General features: G+C 35.0%; 1 long non-coding RNA gene across 1 annotated transcript; it reads right to left on the bottom strand.

The window, feature by feature from the left end:
* Nucleotides 1–1119: 1119 nt before the first annotated feature.
* LOC119066658 lies at nucleotides 1120–19582 on the bottom strand. The gene is made up of 3 exons (XR_005085781.1): nucleotides 19485–19582; nucleotides 6384–6388; nucleotides 1120–1129 (listed from the first exon to the last, which is right to left on the bottom strand). It is a non-coding gene; the product is annotated as an uncharacterized LOC119066658 (long non-coding RNA).
* Nucleotides 19583–19933: the final 351 nt, after the last annotated feature.

The raw sequence follows: 19933 nt of genomic DNA, 5'->3' as shown, positions 1-19933 counted from the left end.
AAGCTTTTTAGCATGCGTTAAGATAACTCTTGTTATCGACACCAAAGTCTGAAACCTAACGCTATGATCTCCGGTTAGTGCTCACTTATCAAGCAAAGTTTATGTTTAAACAAATGAAGTAAAAGATTTTGTATTGATACACTAGGCGACACCTCGAACAAAAGAAGTAAAAGATTTAATGGTTATATAACAAAGTGAATCGCTATATTAGTGATACACATGTACATGTCAGATTAGTCGAAGTAATGATCAATTCGGGTAAAGAGATTTTATGTTCAATCATGTAAACTTTTGACATGGAAACTTATGACCCTTTTGGAGCTTTAGTGAATTTAGTTCTCTATGTAGCTCGAACAGTAGTCTCCGAAATTCCAGGACGGAATGGATCAATTTTCAGGTCTTGGAAAATTCAGTCGCTTGTGAAAACGCACGGTAGTGTAAATGGCATGCAAGGGCACTCTCAATAGAACAAACTTACAAATTAAAATGAAAATTCATATATTTAAATGTGTGTGTGACAGCTCCGTGTACAGACAGTTAAAAGGGACTTTGTCAAAAGTAAAGCCTACAAAAAAGCAGACTTTTTGCGGGGTCTGAGGGGACTCATAACGTCAAAAGCAAAGCAACGTTGACGTTTTCGTGATAGTGGTGTGTGTGATACAATTTTTCAATGAATTTCGGGTCATAATTCCTCTAGGTAGTCTACCTCTATGATGGCATGTATGCCTTTCTGTAGGATAGAACTGTAAGCAAATCGACTTCAAGTTGAAAGCTTAGGTTGAAGTTCACGTGCTCCAGTAACTATTACCTTTATGATAGGAAAGCCACGACATGCGTAGCACAAAGGCAAAGGCAACCATTCGTGGATGAAAATAAGTTCGAGTTTTTTCGAGTTTTCATCACTTTGCATGGAAAATTACGTACGTACCTGTCTTGGACGATTGATTTTAAGCAATTTCGCGACCTGTTGCCCGAACGAGCAATTGACATCATTCTACAAGTCTACAATTCTCCAAGCTGATATAGGGCCGATTTAAAAACTGATAACTGTTCCAGAGTCCCGAGGTCATGTGCTATACAATGGCATTTTATTTGACTTAAATCAGTCGAGTAAAATTTAATAATTTTTCTGTAGACACCGGATTTGGTGTAGGGACATCTTTCAAAAAGCCTACGATTCGTAGGTAGAATTGAGAAAAGGAAACTGATACCGTAATTCCTCTCCTGGTACACGTTATAGTATTTTTCCTAACTAAGTTGCAGGTTGTAGGTCTTTGACTGTAAAAATGTTGACGTAGAAAATTATAGTTTAACCTTGTAGTGGGTAACCTTAACCTATTGTGTTCACTGACTGGTGGCACAAAGAACGTAAAGTGTGTTACAATTCGATTGTATTTTAAGCTTAAAACTGAATTACATTTGCAATCATAACATCGTCTACCTCATTATTTTCGAACCGGAAACTATTTGAAAGCGAACAAAACTTTCGTTTCCCATGCAAAATTAAATATTTTTTTTATAAATTTGTCCTTGAATATTTAACAATTAATACCATTTCTTATCAAGTTCAATGCCATTTTGTCATTTTATCGTCATCGCAAAGTCACATTAAACAAACACACGATTTTAGATTTTTATTATTTTTCATTGTATCAAAAATATAAGTTGTGTACTTTTTACTGGTGACAAAAAAAACCGATCTGCGTTGTATTACATTCGGCAACACACAGAAAATTGCTTATCTCCACTCTTAGCGTACATACATATATTACATTATATGACTATGCTGCAATAACCTTGTTATAACTTCGATGGTATCACTTGAAACGGAATGATTCGCATTCAAAAATGCACATTATCAGCTTTAGTTCAGTTATTTTGAAATTCGGCCTTATCACCAAACAAAAAGAGAGACAAAAAAATGTAGAAAAAAAACGTATTCTTTGCATTTGTATATCAGGGACGCTGTGTGTTGTAGATCTTACGCAATGAATTTTATTTTTGGTAGAGATATTATGCATCAATCAAGTCAATTTATGACCCAATTATCATGCACAAGCATTCTACAATTTACCAATACTGAACTGTTGCTACGATGGAAATATTTTCGACGAAAGTTCTTTCCTTAACATCAATCGATTTGAAGCAATTCCGAGAATGGAATAGAATGTGATATGACATTATTATTACAAATTTCTTTACATCCAGGAGATTACATTAGCGAGAATATGGAATATGGTAACCAATCTCAACTTCTTTCAGCTGGTTTGTGGTACATTTACTGTTCGCACACTAGACGTAATGTCTACATATTTGAGAAGTAAAATCATGTATACAATATGTGAGCGTTTGCACGTACGCATTTTGTGTACTTTCCCACCGATTGAAGAAGAATACTGTAACAGTTCCTCCAATTGTACTTTCTATCATTCAAGTCGATTAAATTTAGATGTTTGATAGAGATTAAATTGTCCATTTAAACACTTAATAAAGGACGATAAAATTCCATTTTATTAGGCATCTCCAGCTATTCATCTTTTTGTACTTCTAGGCGTTCTTACAGCCTTTTTACATGTATCATCTCATCAAATGTTAATGATGACAACTACATCAGCTCTAAATGAAGATCTATAGCTACTGTTCTCTTCATTATATAAAAATGTGTGTTATAACAAACGAAGTAATAGATGCGTACGAAAGGTGTATTATTCGATACTTCAAACAAAAGAAGTACTAGATTTAACCGTTATTTATGACAAATCACTTGCTGCTTAAAAAGAAATAATTTTTTCATTTAACAGCATAAAGCTGTTAAAGAATTTTATTTTTATCACGTACTTTGCACTCACATTAAATAGATCTGAAATTCAATAAAAGTTTAAAATGGCTCCACCAGGATTGTCCATGTAGGACGCTCGCCAGGAAGGGAGGAGAAGGTTTGACAAAGTGCATGCCATGTTATAGGTGTTGAAAAAACGTGGACGAGGGGGAGAAGGGGTTCAAGAATTCTGAAAATTTAGTGGACGTTCTTCATGGGCGATCCCACAAACCAACTGATACATTCTGTATGAATTAAAAGTTTTTTTTTTTCATCTGGTAAATCGGAAAAATCCCCCGTAAATATTAACCAATGTGTCTGTCTCAGCTAGACGGAAAACTACATTTACCCAGGAAGGTACGGAGACATTAAATATCCAAAAGGAAATTAACATTAGACTTGCGTTCATTTTCGAAAAAAAATTCTTTCATTTCGTGTACACGCTAAAGGGAACAAACATTATTTTCTTCACGAAATCGAATACCCCAACCAGTCGTATTATATACCCCACTGAATTAGGCACAGACAGACATAAATTATGCACAATTTCATATGTGCTGTACATTTTTATCATCATGAACGAACCGAACATGAAACCAGAACCCAGAACTTGTAGTAGAAATTATGAAAAACGCACACATTAAAAACTCTCCAAACAGAAAACATGGCATCGCTTTACAATAGAATGTGATTATTTAGAACAGACTGTGTATATGGGTTGGGTGGATTTTGCAGACATACATGAAAGGTTATAGAGGTCATGACGTGGCAATGCTCTCCTCTTTGCGGATTTCCAAGTTTAACTTGACCAATTAAGTGTATGAAATACATTTTGCACAGTTTGTTGCGAAAAAAAGAAGAAGAGAGAGATGTTCTGCTATGAGCGCGCATAACATCTTAAGGGATTAATTTCTACAGTATGTGCACAATATTTATGAATTTATTTATAGTCTGGTAAGTTCATTTTCCTCAATATTTGTCTTTGATTTGTATCGACGGTATTTATATATATTTAGATAAACAGAAATGAATTATTGGTCTGTTGGTGATTTATTTTGTTTGTGCATTCAGTTTTCAAATTTTACCCTTGCTTTTAAATTATAATTTTAAAAATTAATCGAAAGTTCGTCTAAAAGCCAATTTTTAGTGATAGTGAAGTAAATATAACTTCGGTCTTTCCATAAGATACAGTGAGAGAAATTCGACATGTTTTCTAATTTGAGAGTTGTTATGGCTTGTATACAAGAATTTCGTTAAATAAATGAAGATCTAGATTTTTATTTTCAAGAATGAAATACTAAAATCACAAATCTAGATTTTCATTTGTTACAGTGCGAGAAAATAAATCATAAGTCACATTTTACAACGAATGCAATCCAATTGTTGTTCAAACCACATGCGATTTTCACTTTATAATACATGCGTAATGTCGTAACATTTGTAATGTATGTGGATTGAATAAGAAAAACCGGATTGTAAAAAACAAGGCATCAGAACAGTCGGAGCGTTTGCTGCGACTTAGCCCCGTACGATCCGTAATCCTATTTCGTCCGTAACCATAATACGTCCGTAGTCGTAATACGCCCGGAACCCTAATACGTCTACAACCCTCTAATGCGTCTGTTACCAAAATGCAAGTCAAGTTGGGCATGGTCAAATTTACTGAAAGTGTTCATTTTTAAAATTGCGCATAGCGCAATTACGAAAGCCCGTACGAAGTACCTCTCAAATAAAACCAACAATTTACGACATTATTTTATAAACCCAAATTTTTTTGCCAACTTTCCATTGGGTATTCAATTACCTCTCAAATAAAACAAAAACTAGCAAAATCGGTTGAGATTTACTCGATTTATGTGCAAAAAGCACTTAGGGCCGAGTAGCGGCCTTAGTCCAAGGGCGCAAATTTGAAACTTTTTTTGCCATCATTCTATTCGGCATTCAATTATCTCTCAAATGAAACAAAAACTAGCAAAATTGGATGAGATTTATTCGATTTATGTGCAAAAAACACTTAGGGCCGAGTAGCGGCCTTAGTCCAAGGGCCCAAATTTGAAAAAATTTTCGCCACGTTCTTTTCGGTATTCAATTACCTTCCATAAAAAACTAAATCTAGCAAAATCGGATGAGATTTACTCGATTTATGTGCAAAAAACACTTAGGGCCGAGTAGCGGCCTTAGTCCAAGGGCCCAAATTTGAAACTTTTTTCGCCACGTTCTTTTCGGTATTCAATTACCTTCCATAAAAAACTAAATCTGGCAAAATCGGATGAGATTTACTCGATTTATGTGGAAAAAACACTTAGGGCCGAGTAACGACCTTTGAGCCCTCCCAACAAGCTCGCGTTGCATCCTACACAAAAACAATGTTCAGCAACTTTGTTCTACTCGTCAATACCTTTCATTTGATATATCACAAGCAGCTATTACGTGCGTATTTCGGTAGATATCGTCGAAAGACTGAAAAACACCTATAGGGCCCTAGCTCTGGAAGGGCCGACCCTACCATGCCCATTTTCGAACTTGACCTTACTTTTGTCGATACCAATCGGGGAAAAAAAGAATTTTGAAAAAAGGTTGTGATTTGCTCAAGCTAGAGGGGTCACGGACGGACGGACGGACATTTTTTTTATTGCGGATTCGTCATCTATGAACATAACCAAAAGCTTTGCCCTTACTGTCTGCTTCCAATTCGACGTGTTACAAACGGCATATTAATCTTATAAGCCCCCAGTACTTCGTACGGGGCTAAAAAATGTTTCCTCGCCTCTAATCATATTTTGTGTGGAATCATTTACAAACCACAACAACTCTCAAAGCAGAATTACATATCGAATTTAAATTTTCTCTCCTTGTAACTCACTTCACCCACTTAAAAATTTGAGTAAATAAACGAGAGCATCGCATGTGGGATGATTTGGTTTGGAAACGGATGAAAGCTTACATTTTGGTCACTGTTTAAACACAGAGTTGTTAATATGTGCCAGCAAATCTAATTGCAACAAACTAGATGTCGTACAAAACCAAGCACTGAGAATCATCCCAGGCGGAACGAAATCAACACCGATAATGGCGATGGATATGTTTTCCGGCATCAGACCGCTCTAATATTCTAGAGAAATAGCATCGTTAAAAATGTACGAACGTATCCTGAGAACACCGAATAGTATTTGGAAGAATTACAATTGTATAGAAAATCGCCTCAAATCTAAAGTATCGTGTGTTCACCGAGTACGAGCACTATACGACAAATACTCGCTACCACTAAACAAAAAAGTACGAAGGTTCTGTTACAGAAAGAAATTCTCAAGAATAAGGATGTTTCGTTTAACTAAACAAAATATCCAAACATCGATTACAAAAGAACTACAATTGGAACAGCAAAATGATTCAAACGGTAAAACATGGCCGGACATAAACCCATCATCTATCCGATCAATAAGTCGAAAAATCTACATAGCTTCAGAAAACAAACGGGGCACGATCTGTTATATAAACACCTTGCAAGAATGGGAGTATTCACCACTATGCAGATTATGTAATAATTCAGAGCAAACATCGGAACATCTCCTAGAAAATATTGAAAATCTTGAAGAAGAAGATTTCTTTGCTGAGATCTATTGGCACGTTCGAAGCAATCCTTGATTTACATAAATGTTAGAAATAAATGCATATGAGAGAAAAAAGGAGTGGCTTTACCAATCTGTTGTATGCATAAGAGAGAGAGAGAGAGAGAGAGAGAGAGAGAGAGTCTAGCTTCGACGAAAGTTTAGGACACTTTTCTGACTAAGAATTTGTAAAAATATCAAAAATGCATAACTAAGCTTTTTTTAAAAAGTTTCTGTCTATCACACCATGCAAAAAGCATTGTCCGTTTATTTTCTCAGTTAAATTTTTTATAGTTTATATTTATTGCTGTCAAAAAGTCAAATTCGACATGTGGGCGTTTTATGAGTTCCAAAACAAAACAACAAACTGACAACGCGATAAAATCTATCGATTACTGTAACTGCCATATAAATATTGATAGAAGAGTTTTATTGCACCAGAGGTGCTACGAACATTTTACTTCCTATTCTATCGATAAGAGAAGATACAAAATTAGTCATTGTAAGAAAACTAAATATTTGGCTATAGAATCGAATATAAACAATTAGCGAATCTAGTACTTCTTTTGGTATAAGACTCTTCAAACAGATTACTATAAAATCTTTAGTAAGGGCACATCCATTCCCTCAACCTGAGGGTCTCAGAACAACGAAATATACTCTAAAATTCTATGAACGATTGCAAGTTACTTACTGATTCATTTTTCAGCGACATTGAATTCAAACCAAAAAAAATATCACATTTTCCTCATCATATATCAGAGAGCTGTTGTCATTGTCGATGTTTACATACCGAATCTTGTTTTATTTAACACAGTTTGTGTAAAGCAGTAAGTGGTTTTTGATGAAATTATTACCAGAAAACCAACTGCTATGAGGAACAAAATTAAAGCAGATCATCATCATCACAACTGACCTTGAACGATATGACAATGTGTATAAATACTAGGACGATAATTTTAATTTAACTGGTTTCACCTACGCAGAAAGCGGAAAAATTTTTTGTAGATCTGTTTTTAAGAGAACACGTTCATAGATATATATATATGAAATTCTGATGCGATATTCTGGTATTCACCTTGTAGTGTTAAGTAAATTTTATCTTTTAATGCTGATGTGGGCACAATTGATGATTGCATTTTATAAAATTCAGATCATTCTTTTTGCATTAAGTTAGTTTCCTTAACATTACCAAATAAGAACATGGCTATTACACTCTCTGCAATGGAAATGCAATGGTGTTGTTATGGATATGAGTTTAGTGATGGTTTTTACGTGTTACGGCATGTTTCATTTTCATTTACATTGCCTAATCACGTAAAGCATTGGACTTACGAGGTTCCAAGTTGTTATTTGACACCCCACTTATCAAATACACAACTTGGAACCTCGGAAGTAATACACTATTATTTCAAATCTGATCATACTTACCGCCTTAGCAATCGGTTAAATTCGTCAAAAAGCATATTACATTTTACTCATTTATCATTGAGTACCTACTGTTGGGTGATTTATTTTTAAATGATTTTTGTAAGGGACAACAGTATTCCAGACGTCACAGAACCTCCAAATTTTGATGCATGTATCCTCATCATCATCATCATCATCATCTTGTCCTAATTCGCGGGGAGCATGGGGCAACAACAAATTGTCGCCAGCGAACACGATTCTGCGCTTTGACCTTATTCCAGGTTTTTCCTTGGTTGCTGACTTCTTCAACGATCGTCCTTTTCCGCGTAATTTTTGGGCGTTCTCTCTTGCACTATGCTGTGCTTTAACTCACATCAAGAAAGCATAACTTCTGTCTTAACTAAAGAAGTACAAGGCTTATATCGATCCGAACAGCCTCCAAATATTTTCTATGGCAATGCTAGCACTGCATGAAAGGATACTTTTAATCTGCATTCATTGGAATTAAACAATAATTTACGACAAAAACCGTTTCAATTATAGTACACCGTCTTTTATGACTTATGAGAATAAAATCTAGGGGTTGAAAAGTCAGACAATTTTCTAAGCATTTTCTACTCTTTGAATGTCAAAACATTTGCTCTATCGATTTTAAAGGATTTTCAGGACATTTTTATTACACCCAAAAAAATGAAATTTTGGATGTATATTAAAATCGCCCAATTTCTACGAGTAACCCGTAAAAAGTACGTTTTGGATGTACAATTTACGGATGAGTAAACCATTGGTCTTATCGTGTTTTTGGAGGTTTTATCCGTATGTTGATGTACACTTTATTCGTACATTGTTGTACATTTAATCCGTACTTATCATGTGACAGTTCAACTGTCACAGTTGCAATTGTGAATTCTATATTTCAACCAATTTGACCTCATTCCGCTCCTCAGATATCTTTTTTGCAATTATTTTCTTAGACAATAATAATTTTTATTTGTGGAATTAAAAAAATTAAATGAAAATGTTAAAAAAAATCTGATGTGGGTTTGATTCGAAATTACTGAGAGGGCAGCCACATCAAGAATTCCTAACTTTGATCTGATGAGGCCGATCAAGGTGATTGATAAATGTAATGTTGCTCGTAAAATTTGCAGCTAGTTTGTCTACCATTCCCACTTAGGTTAAAATGTGACTACAGGCTTGAAGCACAACAGACGTAGGAAGTAGAAAAAACTATTTGCTGATGGCGGAAGACTGTCATTTGGCAGGTGATGTTAATGACTGACAAGATGTTATGAATTTTGTCGTGTCAGTTTTTAACATGAACGTCATTTTTTAAAAGATTTTGCCAACTTCGATTTGAAATTATACTTTTTGGATATATAAGTCGGGAAATATTTTAAAACGAAATAAAACTTTTACAAAATCGTCGAATCTGAAACTAAAAAAGCACCACTGTGCCAATCAATTATTTACTTTACTTTTTAACCGTTAATTAGAAGCCGGTCGAAATTCACGTTGATTATCTCAACGGCCTGTTAGCTCAGCAGGAAAGTCTTAGCCTGACGTGTGAGAGGTACCCGGTTCAAATCCAGCTAAACTTGTTTTTTTTTCTTTTATTATTTATGCTTGTGATCCTTTTTCCAAACTAAAAACAGATGATATGATATGATTGTATCATTACCAATCGTTAATTAGCTTTGATCTATTTTTAAATTGACAAATAAACGTCAAAGTCTGTATGACACTTACTGTACGTTTTAAATGTACATGGTGTACGGATGAGTAAACCATTGGTCTTATCGTGTTTTTGGACGATTAAAACGTAGAACTTTTTTTTGGGTGTAGTTTTTGAGAAATGTTAGTGACTTAAGGGACTTTGTTCAAAGGATTTTCGATAGCTTCAAAGTATTTTAAAGGAAAATCAAATTAAAATGATTGATTCTGAGCAATTTAAATATATCGCGATTCGAAAACAAGTATAGACTTACATAACGAGCATTTAAATTGTTTTTATCAACTACCATTTTGAATGCTATAAAAACAGTTCAAATGCTCGCTATGTAAATCTATACTTGTTTTCGAATCACACACAATCCAATCAAAATGCTCAGAATCAATCATTTTAATTTGATTTTCCTTTATCAAGATTTTTTTCTCTCGATTGATGACACTTATCAAATTGTTTGTAGCTAGTCTGGGCTTGGAACAAAATAACCGGAAAAACACTAGAAAAAGCAAACAAAGCTACAACACCGAACCAGTTATATTCAGACAATTCAAACAAAAAAAAGCGTGCAACTCTATCCGCTTCCTTGCCATTATAGCGTATAACGAAAAACCACCCTGTCTGCACCTCATTCCAACAAATATGGAAACTTTTCCACATTATTAATGTGGGTGCATAATGTATAATAAAACATAACGTCAAATTACTGGAATGCATACCACGTAATACACATACATCACCGGTTACTGCAATGCAAGTTGTAACAAGGTATAATTTACCCTTCAGTCGCCAAAGTTTTTTTTTTCACCATACATAACACCGAATGGCGTAAAACCAATAATGATATGAGTTTGTGAATTCGCATAATATTGTGTGTATACGTACGTACATACAATATGTGTATACCGAGGCACAGCCATGTATAATGGAGAAAATGCTTGAAAAACTTTTTTTTTTGATTTTATAGTTGCTGTAAAAGAAAAATTACAAACTCTAAAACTAAAACATTGCGGTATCAATTTTATGGGGTTGGGAATAATGGCAAACAAAAAACTAAAATGTTTAAAAAGCCAGAGCCGTTTTTTTTCCATCGTTGTTACATATAGAAAGCAATGACCTTCACCGACCTGTCTGGGTTTACGAGCGACTCGGTCATCAGCCCCAGTTGTGTGTGTGTGCACATACCATGTGAATGCGATTGCTTCGGTGCTTTGGGGCTTGATAGTTATGGTTGCCCGATTCAAAGTGTATACGGTGAAAATGATGAAAAGAGAAAGATGGGGAATTTTTGTGTTAAATTTAAAATGCAGACAAACGAAGAATGGTGTGGCAGTAAGTACGAGCATATATATATATATGTGGGGAAGCCGGATGGAAAAATATAAGAACTCTTGAACTTCATTGCAGATATGAGAGTTTCTCTGTACATTGTCTGTTAGCTTTCATAAAGGATAAAGTTAGAACAGAGAATGTATATCTGTGAAGAGACGCAGACAATCATTATGTTCCATTCAAATTTTTTTTCGTACTCGAAAACAAGTTCATTTCAGTAATGGCAAGCAAAGGGTACATTAACAGATAGACGGAGAAGAATTATAACGCATTGTAGCAATAGTAGCCAAACTTTGTGTTCGTAAAGGTCAAAGGTATGTTTAGAGATGAATTGTAAAGTTCATGTCTTCATTGTACTGTTTGTTCAGAGTTCAGAGTTCAGAGTTAGATGCAATACTTGAATCGGCCAGACATATCACGTTCACGTTATTCTCAAACACATGGTTAACATCGAGGAATTTCAAATTTTGAATTGCAACCGCTGAAATAGGAAAAGTCATGGAGAAGACCTGAAGGGGACAGATATTTACTGCAGCATTTTTCTGGGAAAAACTTATGGTGACGCACACATTGACCATATAAATCTCTTAATCCTTAAACGTCTTATCATGGTCGGTTGAGGCAACATCAGTCCCAATACGTAGAATTTTTGATGAAAGGTCACCCTACTAGTTGTCAATTATTATTTATTTTCTGTGGCATGTCCATCTGAAATTAATTCCTTAAAGGTGTTAAATAAAAAATCTAACAACAGTTGTCGTGACTTATGCGTGACATGTTTGGTAATCTTGTAAATCTAGGTAATCTACCGATACGGCTGTCACGAAATTAGTCTAAGCCCCCAAATTACGTATACATCAATTGGGGTAGAGGGGTGTCAAGGACATCGTATGGTTCATGCAAAATAGCATTTTTGTAAGTAAAATCATACGATAAGGGATCTAAAATAACTAAAAAAAGCACATGTAATTTGTGTACAACATCTAGTCAATGCTCTCTCTAGCACCACAACTAACTGTGACGTGAGTCATATGAAGTACTAACATAATGAAAGTTCACGGATGGTAAAGAAAGAAACCAAAAAAAATCAACTTTTTGTTGAAAGTCAGAATTGCTATTCTAGAATACTTTGTGTAGCCCGGAAAAATATTGTTTCAGATGACAGAAAAGCTCACAAGATCACATAAAAACTCTATTGAATAGATCATTGTCAATGTCGTTTGAGACGTCAAATAAGTTGTCATTTCGCAAACCTAAGCACAATATTAAAAAATGTATAGACTGTTATGATCAGAGCGAAAAAACCGAAGACTAATTATTATAACTTGCCTTGGGGTACTTGTCAAAGTATTTGCTTCTCTTTCAACGTGGTACGTTGAGATTTTAACTTGTCGTGTGGTACTTGTCAAAATATCTCCTTCTATTTCCATAACACTCTATATGAAGCTGTCATTGTTTTAGGTTAGCTTTGTGAAATGGACAATTTATTTGACTTGAGAGAAGAAACCGCTATTTAACACTGATCTATTAACGGAACAATTTCGAAGCTCAGTTAAGTGTCCATTACACTCAACAAAAAGTACTTCGTGAGAGAGCAAGCTGTCAAATAAGCAAAGGAAAAATTGAAAAAAATCAATTTTGTCTCTCACACGGAGTACTTTTTTGGTAATAGGAAACAGGGCCGGATTAGCATTTACAGCGCCCTGGGCAACGAGCCTTGCAGCGCCGCATGAAAAATTTATTAAAGAAATTGTTTCCTACATTGTCAACCAAATCAAATAAAATGTTTTCAACATTTCCTCAAGAATATTATTTTCTAAGTAATGTGTAGTTAGAAACGGCGAGGTGGCAAGCTTATGATAACATATAACCATATATGAATGAGAGATATATGATATAACCAGAGTTTTCGTGATTAATTCGCAAAACTTTCCCACAAACAAAAATCAAGTAAAGTTATAAAAAGGTTTCGCTCGTATTTTTCGGGATTTTAAGTTTGAAGTTTGTAGAATGAATCCGAAACAATTTTTTCTTGAAATTCTTCTTGAAGAACAAATCAAATCAAACAAATTTATTTAGCAAATAGCTATTTTCAAATACAAAGTTCCAATACAATTCAAATTTACATCACAATTCTATAGTTTCATTCAGGTGTTCTTTCAATTTACACTTGAATGTCCTCTCATTATTCTCACTTTTCACTTCCCTTGGAAGATCGTTAGAACATGAACGCGTTGTGAGGAAAAACCAAGAAAAAAACGTGAATTTTTGACACAATATTTGTGATACTGTTACAGTTTCATTATATTGCGAGATTTACTCTACTTGGTAAGGCAACGCACTGCTCCTAGCATGAACACTACTTTGACAAACGTCGAATTTGGAGGCTTTTGTGATGAGAGCTACCGCTTAAGATTGATTGTATTGTGTGTTTGAACTCACACAACTAAAACAAGTCACCTATCTTCACGAAAGAAACGCAGTGCCTACTGTGACTTCATCAGCCTCCAAATATTTCTTATGTTCATGCTAGGAGCAGTGCGTTGGGTAAGGTCATGATTCGGAAAAAACGACTTGCGTTGAAGCAATTTCAAGGATATAGGACTCGGGATCCCAAAAGTATTGAAGTTTAGGGCACTCTAGAATGATCCTTTGTCTTCACTCTGAAAGTGTTAGATCTTGAAATTTAGGTAAAATTGGCCTTGGATTTCGACAAAAAAAATCGCGAATATATGCCATGAACAATTTTCAATGGGCGGAAACGGATTTGTTCTGCAGCTTTTCCAGCTGCTTTATTTGTTCCAAACTCCCGTTGTCCGGCGATCATGAGCAGGTTTCAGCTCATGAGGAATTTACAAAATTTTCGAAAATTCCTCATGAGCTAAAAGCTTTCCGTCATCCGACTATCACCGGCGGCTGACGAAAATGAAGCAATGGAATGGTTATTGAAAATTATTTATAGTGTCTTCAGCCAGAAGCCTCAAAGTTCAACTTTTCTAAAGCAGGACCATCATAAAAACGCTTTAAATAACCAAATACGAACAGCCTTGGGTTAGTCGATGTGTGTGTATTATTCAAAAATATCAAGTTAGATGTATATATGCATTTCTTGTAGCTCACATTTACCCCAAGAATGTAATGTACAGATGCAAGCGAAGCGAGCGCGAATTTTTTTTAATCGACGTTGATTTGTACATGACTTATGTTGAACGTGAAATGATTACACTGTCGAAAAAAATTAATTTCTCAGCGCCTCTATTTTCCCAGCGCCCTGGGCCGGGCCCACTTTGCCCATGGGTTAATCCGGCTATGATAGGAAACTAAGCATTATAAGCATTCCATTCGTGGTTTCTAAAAAAAACAATCCAACAGACTATCAACTGTCAATAGTCTTATCTAAATCAAATTAATAATTTCATTCGGAAACCATTCCCTAGCAGATCGTAGTCAAAAATAAAAAAAATTTTCAGGGAACATGAACAGAGCTTACTTGATTTGAACGGTTTGCCTCTAGATAATTTACTCCAGTCGCTGAGCAGCTCTTACAACGTGTAATGTTCCACATCTACTGGCAGCCGCTCGACAAATTTTCTAACCGAATCACTAAGATTCAAACGATGTCTGCTCAATTTACTGGCGTTAGCTACCCAATCGTATCTCATTGTTAACACTTTTTCAATGCAATTCCAATCGGTCACGATCTTTTTCTTATTAGTCGGCATGTGCAAACTAACATCGTTGAAAGTGAATCCGGCAGACTTAACTATTATTTCAGTTGGGAGTGCTTCCGTCATTGCATCTACTTGTTTTTCGTCGCAGTAGAATATATTGTTTCTAGTGGACCATCCAATAAAATACAGATTTCTCAGCTGGAAAAGCAGTTCAATATTTCATCTTCTATACACCCCATAGCCGTGTCGTTGTACTTTGTCTATTATACGCGTCAGTTAGTATAATGTTAGAGATTTTCATTTTCTGTTCGATTCTTCTATAGATAAGCATTCTTAACAATAATAGCGGAAACGATAAGTTTCGGAATGAATTTTTTTCCTGGATACTAGAAAATTGCTTTTCTGGCCGGAAAATGTCTCCTGAATGATACAACATTTTTGGAAAATTCTTTTTATTTTTCGTACAAGCTTGATTAATAACCAACAATTTGTGGAACAAGATTTTTACAATTGAAACAAAATAATCCAAAAAAAGTGTTTTTCTCAAAAAGTAATCAGGAAATTCTTCAACTTTGAAACTATCTACCACGGTCAAGTCTGAATCGATTGCTACGAATGCAGGTATTTTGTGAAGCTGGCGTCAATAAGTACTTTGAACATTTGCCTAGATATTGAGACATGATACGTTGCGTCACGAACGATTCTTAAAATTAAGATTCCCTAAAAAATTTCCTTAACTTTTAGTTGACACGTGATTGATATTTAAGATTGTGGGATTTTGTGGATTAGCCTGCCAACGATTTCTTAGAGCTTATTTCAGATCACAAAAATTACTTAAGAGGCTGTCGATGCCTTTCAAGAGCAAAATTTGTATAATTTACCATTATGTTCGCGGTTTACTTACTGCACCCCCAGAAAATGAGTCATTATTTCATTGACATTAGCGATGACACTTTTAGATTTTTTACATTTTATTTGGAGGTAACCCTCGACTCTTTTACTACTTTATTGCTTGCCCCAAGCGAAAATTGATTCTTACATATCAATTTGGCCCCTGCGAAAATGGTCGATTACATGAGGGATATTTGTGTGACACTATCGTCAAGGAATCTCTATTTTCGCGGGGTGCACAGTCATTCACGTAAAACGAGTTTTCGCGGGGTGCAGCCAGATGAAGGAGAATGCATCATCTGAAATATTTAATGCCTTCCAACAGAAAAAAAGAAAATAATTATTGATGTTTTGTGTTTTTGAACACAAATTTTCCAGTGGCGTGAGTTGAATGTCGCAAAAGCATTTGAATTATTTCGAAAAGAAAATTACAAAACTGAAAGTGTCAGCCATTTTTTGCTCCAGCAATAAATTCAATGTTTGTAATGAACACATGGCAAACACTTTTAGTTGCGTATTTTTCACTTATTCAAGAACACTAAACAAAACACTTTGCTTATGTTAGACATTATTCACTTCACTTCACTGCAAAATTTTTATTCTAAATAACGAAAACAACAAAATTAATGCATTATCCTGAAACGGAAAAACAATTCAGTGACAAGCCGACTGTTGTGACCGTTGTGACGTGTATTGAGATTACTGCTGTAACAATACCAACATAACATTAGTGTTGTTTTCGGGATTTTTTTCTTCGTAGACGTGTGAGCCAATTTCGGAGGGTTCGGCGGTATACTAGATTCGTTGTTACTGCGTTAAGGAATTGATATGTAAGAATCAATTTTCGCTTGGACAAGCAATAAAATAGAATACAGTGCAAGCTGCTGCCATGATTCATTACTTGGGGAAACAATTTTGAAACTCGCAACTCACGCGTGTGTGTTTAAGCGCCTCGGTTTGAAAACTGTTATTTTGACGCGGGTAGTTACATACCTCGCCTTCGGCTCGGATATGCAACCTCTACCCTTGTCAAAATAACAGTTTTCAAACCTTGGCGCTTAAACACACACTTGTGAGTTGCTCGTATCTCAAAATTGTTCCCCCATGTAATGAATCATTTTCGCAGCATGCACTGTAACCTACTAGGGTGTCCAGGGTGTCTAAAGTTCATTATTCTGCAATGTGTTAAAAATCATTTCCCGGGAGCTAAGTGTGTTTAAAAAAAACTAACAGTATTGTTTGGGACTTTATATTTTGCTGTGTGTGATTACAGCCCTTGCCTTCGGCTCGGGCTATATCAGCCCTCCGAGATGGCAAAATAAAAAGTTCTAAACAGGGACGTAATCAACCAATTATACTTCGATTACTTACTATCTTTTTATGAATTGGTCATTGTTGATGTGTGTTAGTTCGTAGCAGTTGTTAATTCACGCCGTAAGTGTGCCTAAAATTTGAATTTTAAGTGAACGATTCGATGAAAAAGTGAACCGAAAAGTGCATTTCAACGCTTCATTGTATGAAAATGACGCTATGTTAGAAAGACCTCCGCACTTTCCATTTTGAATTTCGACCGCACTTACGGCGTGAATTTATCATTCATTTTTCGAAGTTCACTGGTGAACAATGAAATGGGTATTGTCGGTGCTGGACTAAATAAGGGACGTCTGATCGGGCGAGGCTAAGCAACTTGTAATAATTGATAGATTGTAGAGGAAATTATGGGAACCAGTAAAATAGTTTTTAGTGAAGAGAGAAATATCTGTCTTTGCCATATAATATAATGGTAATGGTCGGACAACTAATATACGATGGCCGGCGATAACATACATCAGTCTCGATGTTTTTTACTAACAGAACGTTCTGAATCGCTTCATTTTCATTTTTCGTAATACAAGATTTTTTGTCATAACATTACATGTCATGCGAGGAATGTACAAATAAATAAGCCGAATTTACCTACTCTTGCATAAAACCATTATCTGACTCTCAGACAACAAACCATTCAAAGATTTTTTTTTTTAAATATTTATTTTAACTGTGATATATGCAATGCATTCACATATTATTTCCAGCGTGATGTATTGAATGGAACATTATTCCGTATAATATTTTGGTTACATTTTACGATGAGCTCTTTCAGTTCAGAATTATCTCTCTATTATAAATGTAATAAAAGTTGATGCAAATGCACTGCATGAGGTCAAGGGCAGTATCATTACACACATGTATGTAGGATGGTTAATATAAAGTAATGGTGCAGTGTGCTGTGTGCATAGATAAATATTTCATTTAAATTTATAAATGAAGACGAAAAAAAAAGAGTTATCGCATCAGAAGGAAGAGAAAGCTAGATAAATAAAATGGATGCGAGGTAATGTACTTTATGGCGATTAAAAATAAAATGAGAATACACTCCACACACAATAAAAGGAAAACAAAACGAATCGAAAATAAAATGAAGGATTTTTGAAATGCACACTCATCAAACCAACTTATCTGAGTGTAAAGTATAAATTCTATAAATGTAAGTAGTTTCATTTTATGTGCAAGATAATTTACTTAATGTCTCTGAGACAATACAGCGTGTCTGAGGGTTGGATATTTTTGTTTTTTATAATATTTTTAGTAAAACAAATACCGAGGTTTGCGAGTTAGTAAACAATAACGTTTATAGGAAGCACTTAGCACATACTATGTGACGCAATCTTTTTTTGTAAAATTTTCTTTCTACAATTTTTTGGGCTCATCTTGTGTTGAAATAACTTTTACGTACAGCCGCAGAATGCGTCAACCTCAGCGATATCACGCAAGGTAAAGGACTTGCGTCACATTTACCCTTTAAGGCTTTTATGACTGATTTGAAATAACATGCGAAATGAGAGATTAAAGAAAAACATTGAAAACGATTTTGTCTCTTAAAATTCAGAAATCTATATTTCTTCGACTGTAGGAAAACAATTTAATTTTGTCAAACATTTTTTTGTCGTTTTTCTGGTCCGAAAAAATCACTAGGATAGTGGTCGAAATCACAATTTTTATTGGGGGAGGGGTTCCCATACATACTTTGGTGATTTTTCCAGACCGGAAAAATTAATCCAAAAATTTGAAAGTTTGAAAGTCGGTTCACCGGATCGTGAACTTGGTCCCTTGGAGTGAGAGCATATCCGACGAGTCGGTCGTAAAGTGAAGGTACTGCTATGAGTGCCTTACAAAATGACCGCGATATTGGATTTTAGTAAAAGTGAGAGACATTGGTAAAAATGGTACTTCTTTCCACAGACAAGCGATCGGTTATGTGTCTGGGATGTTACAGGCATCCCTTTAATGGTCATCTATATACTAACATATTTGCGCATATCAAGTAAAAAATGACCATAAATTTTGTTGTACGGAGTCAAACGAGTAGCCGAGCTGGATGGCTGGTTGCCAGAATGAATTACATATCATTAGAGATTATCTAACAAATAAGATTAATTATAGAACTGTATTTTACCGCAGTGGAGCTGACTATTATATCCATCTACCACTCAATTAAAATGTTTGAATTCTAAATTTAACCAACAATTCGATGAACTACGGTATGGCAAAGCCCAAAGGAAAAGCCGAGGTAATGTTGACATTAACAACGTATACAAATACACGTATACGAAGTGCATTGGTATCATAGTTTTTCCATATAGTTTTTCTTTCGTTTGTTCGTATAGTTCGAGAATTCCAACAATTTGTATCGTAGAAATGTCATGATACTTGAAAACAGGCCTAAGTCTATCGTTTAACAGTCGATTCTTTGAATTATTTTTAAACTTTCATTTAGATTTAGAATTTTATTTCGGTATCACCAACGTGAAGCACTAATTTCTTATTTTCATATAACAATGACATTGCACTTAATAATGGTTCTTTCCTAGATAAATGAATGAATGATCTACGAAATTTTAAGTCTTTAGGTTAGGCAACTGTTTTTATCAACACCATTATCAGAATTGAACGACTAATGTAGTAAAATATTTTGTATGGGTGATACTCACTAAAACGAGAATGCGGTCAAATTGACCGCACTTTCCAGAAATTTCTTTACAGAATTCCAGAAAAGATAAGATCTCGTTTTTCTGGTGTTAAACAAAAGAAGCAGTAGATTGAACAATGTACAAGGTTAAAATCAATGAGCTTTTAACATAAGAAAATGTCAGTAATTTACATCAATTATCACAAATACTACTCCGGCTCTGTTGAAGGATGTAATCACTCATGCCAAAACCATAAAATTAGCCATCAAACGAATTTGTTTATAAAATTAATACAGAAATCGTACTCGAAACCATTTAACCGTGAGTCACAACCCTAATAAGGTTTTAAGCCCCAAAATCTCTTGTCTCTTGTTCCTGGCTCGTCAGGACACTATAGACGATTGTAATCGACCGGTGGTACAAAACTTTATTTTACCTGGAAGCCAGACTAATTCCAGGGGTGGCGTTAT

This window comes from Bradysia coprophila, chromosome IV (genome assembly GCF_014529535.1).
Source record: "Bradysia coprophila strain Holo2 chromosome IV, BU_Bcop_v1, whole genome shotgun sequence".
Lineage (NCBI taxonomy): Eukaryota > Metazoa > Arthropoda > Insecta > Diptera > Sciaridae > Bradysia > Bradysia coprophila.
Note: the sequence above shows the minus strand (reverse complement) of the source record. Positions and strands in the feature narration are given on the sequence as shown.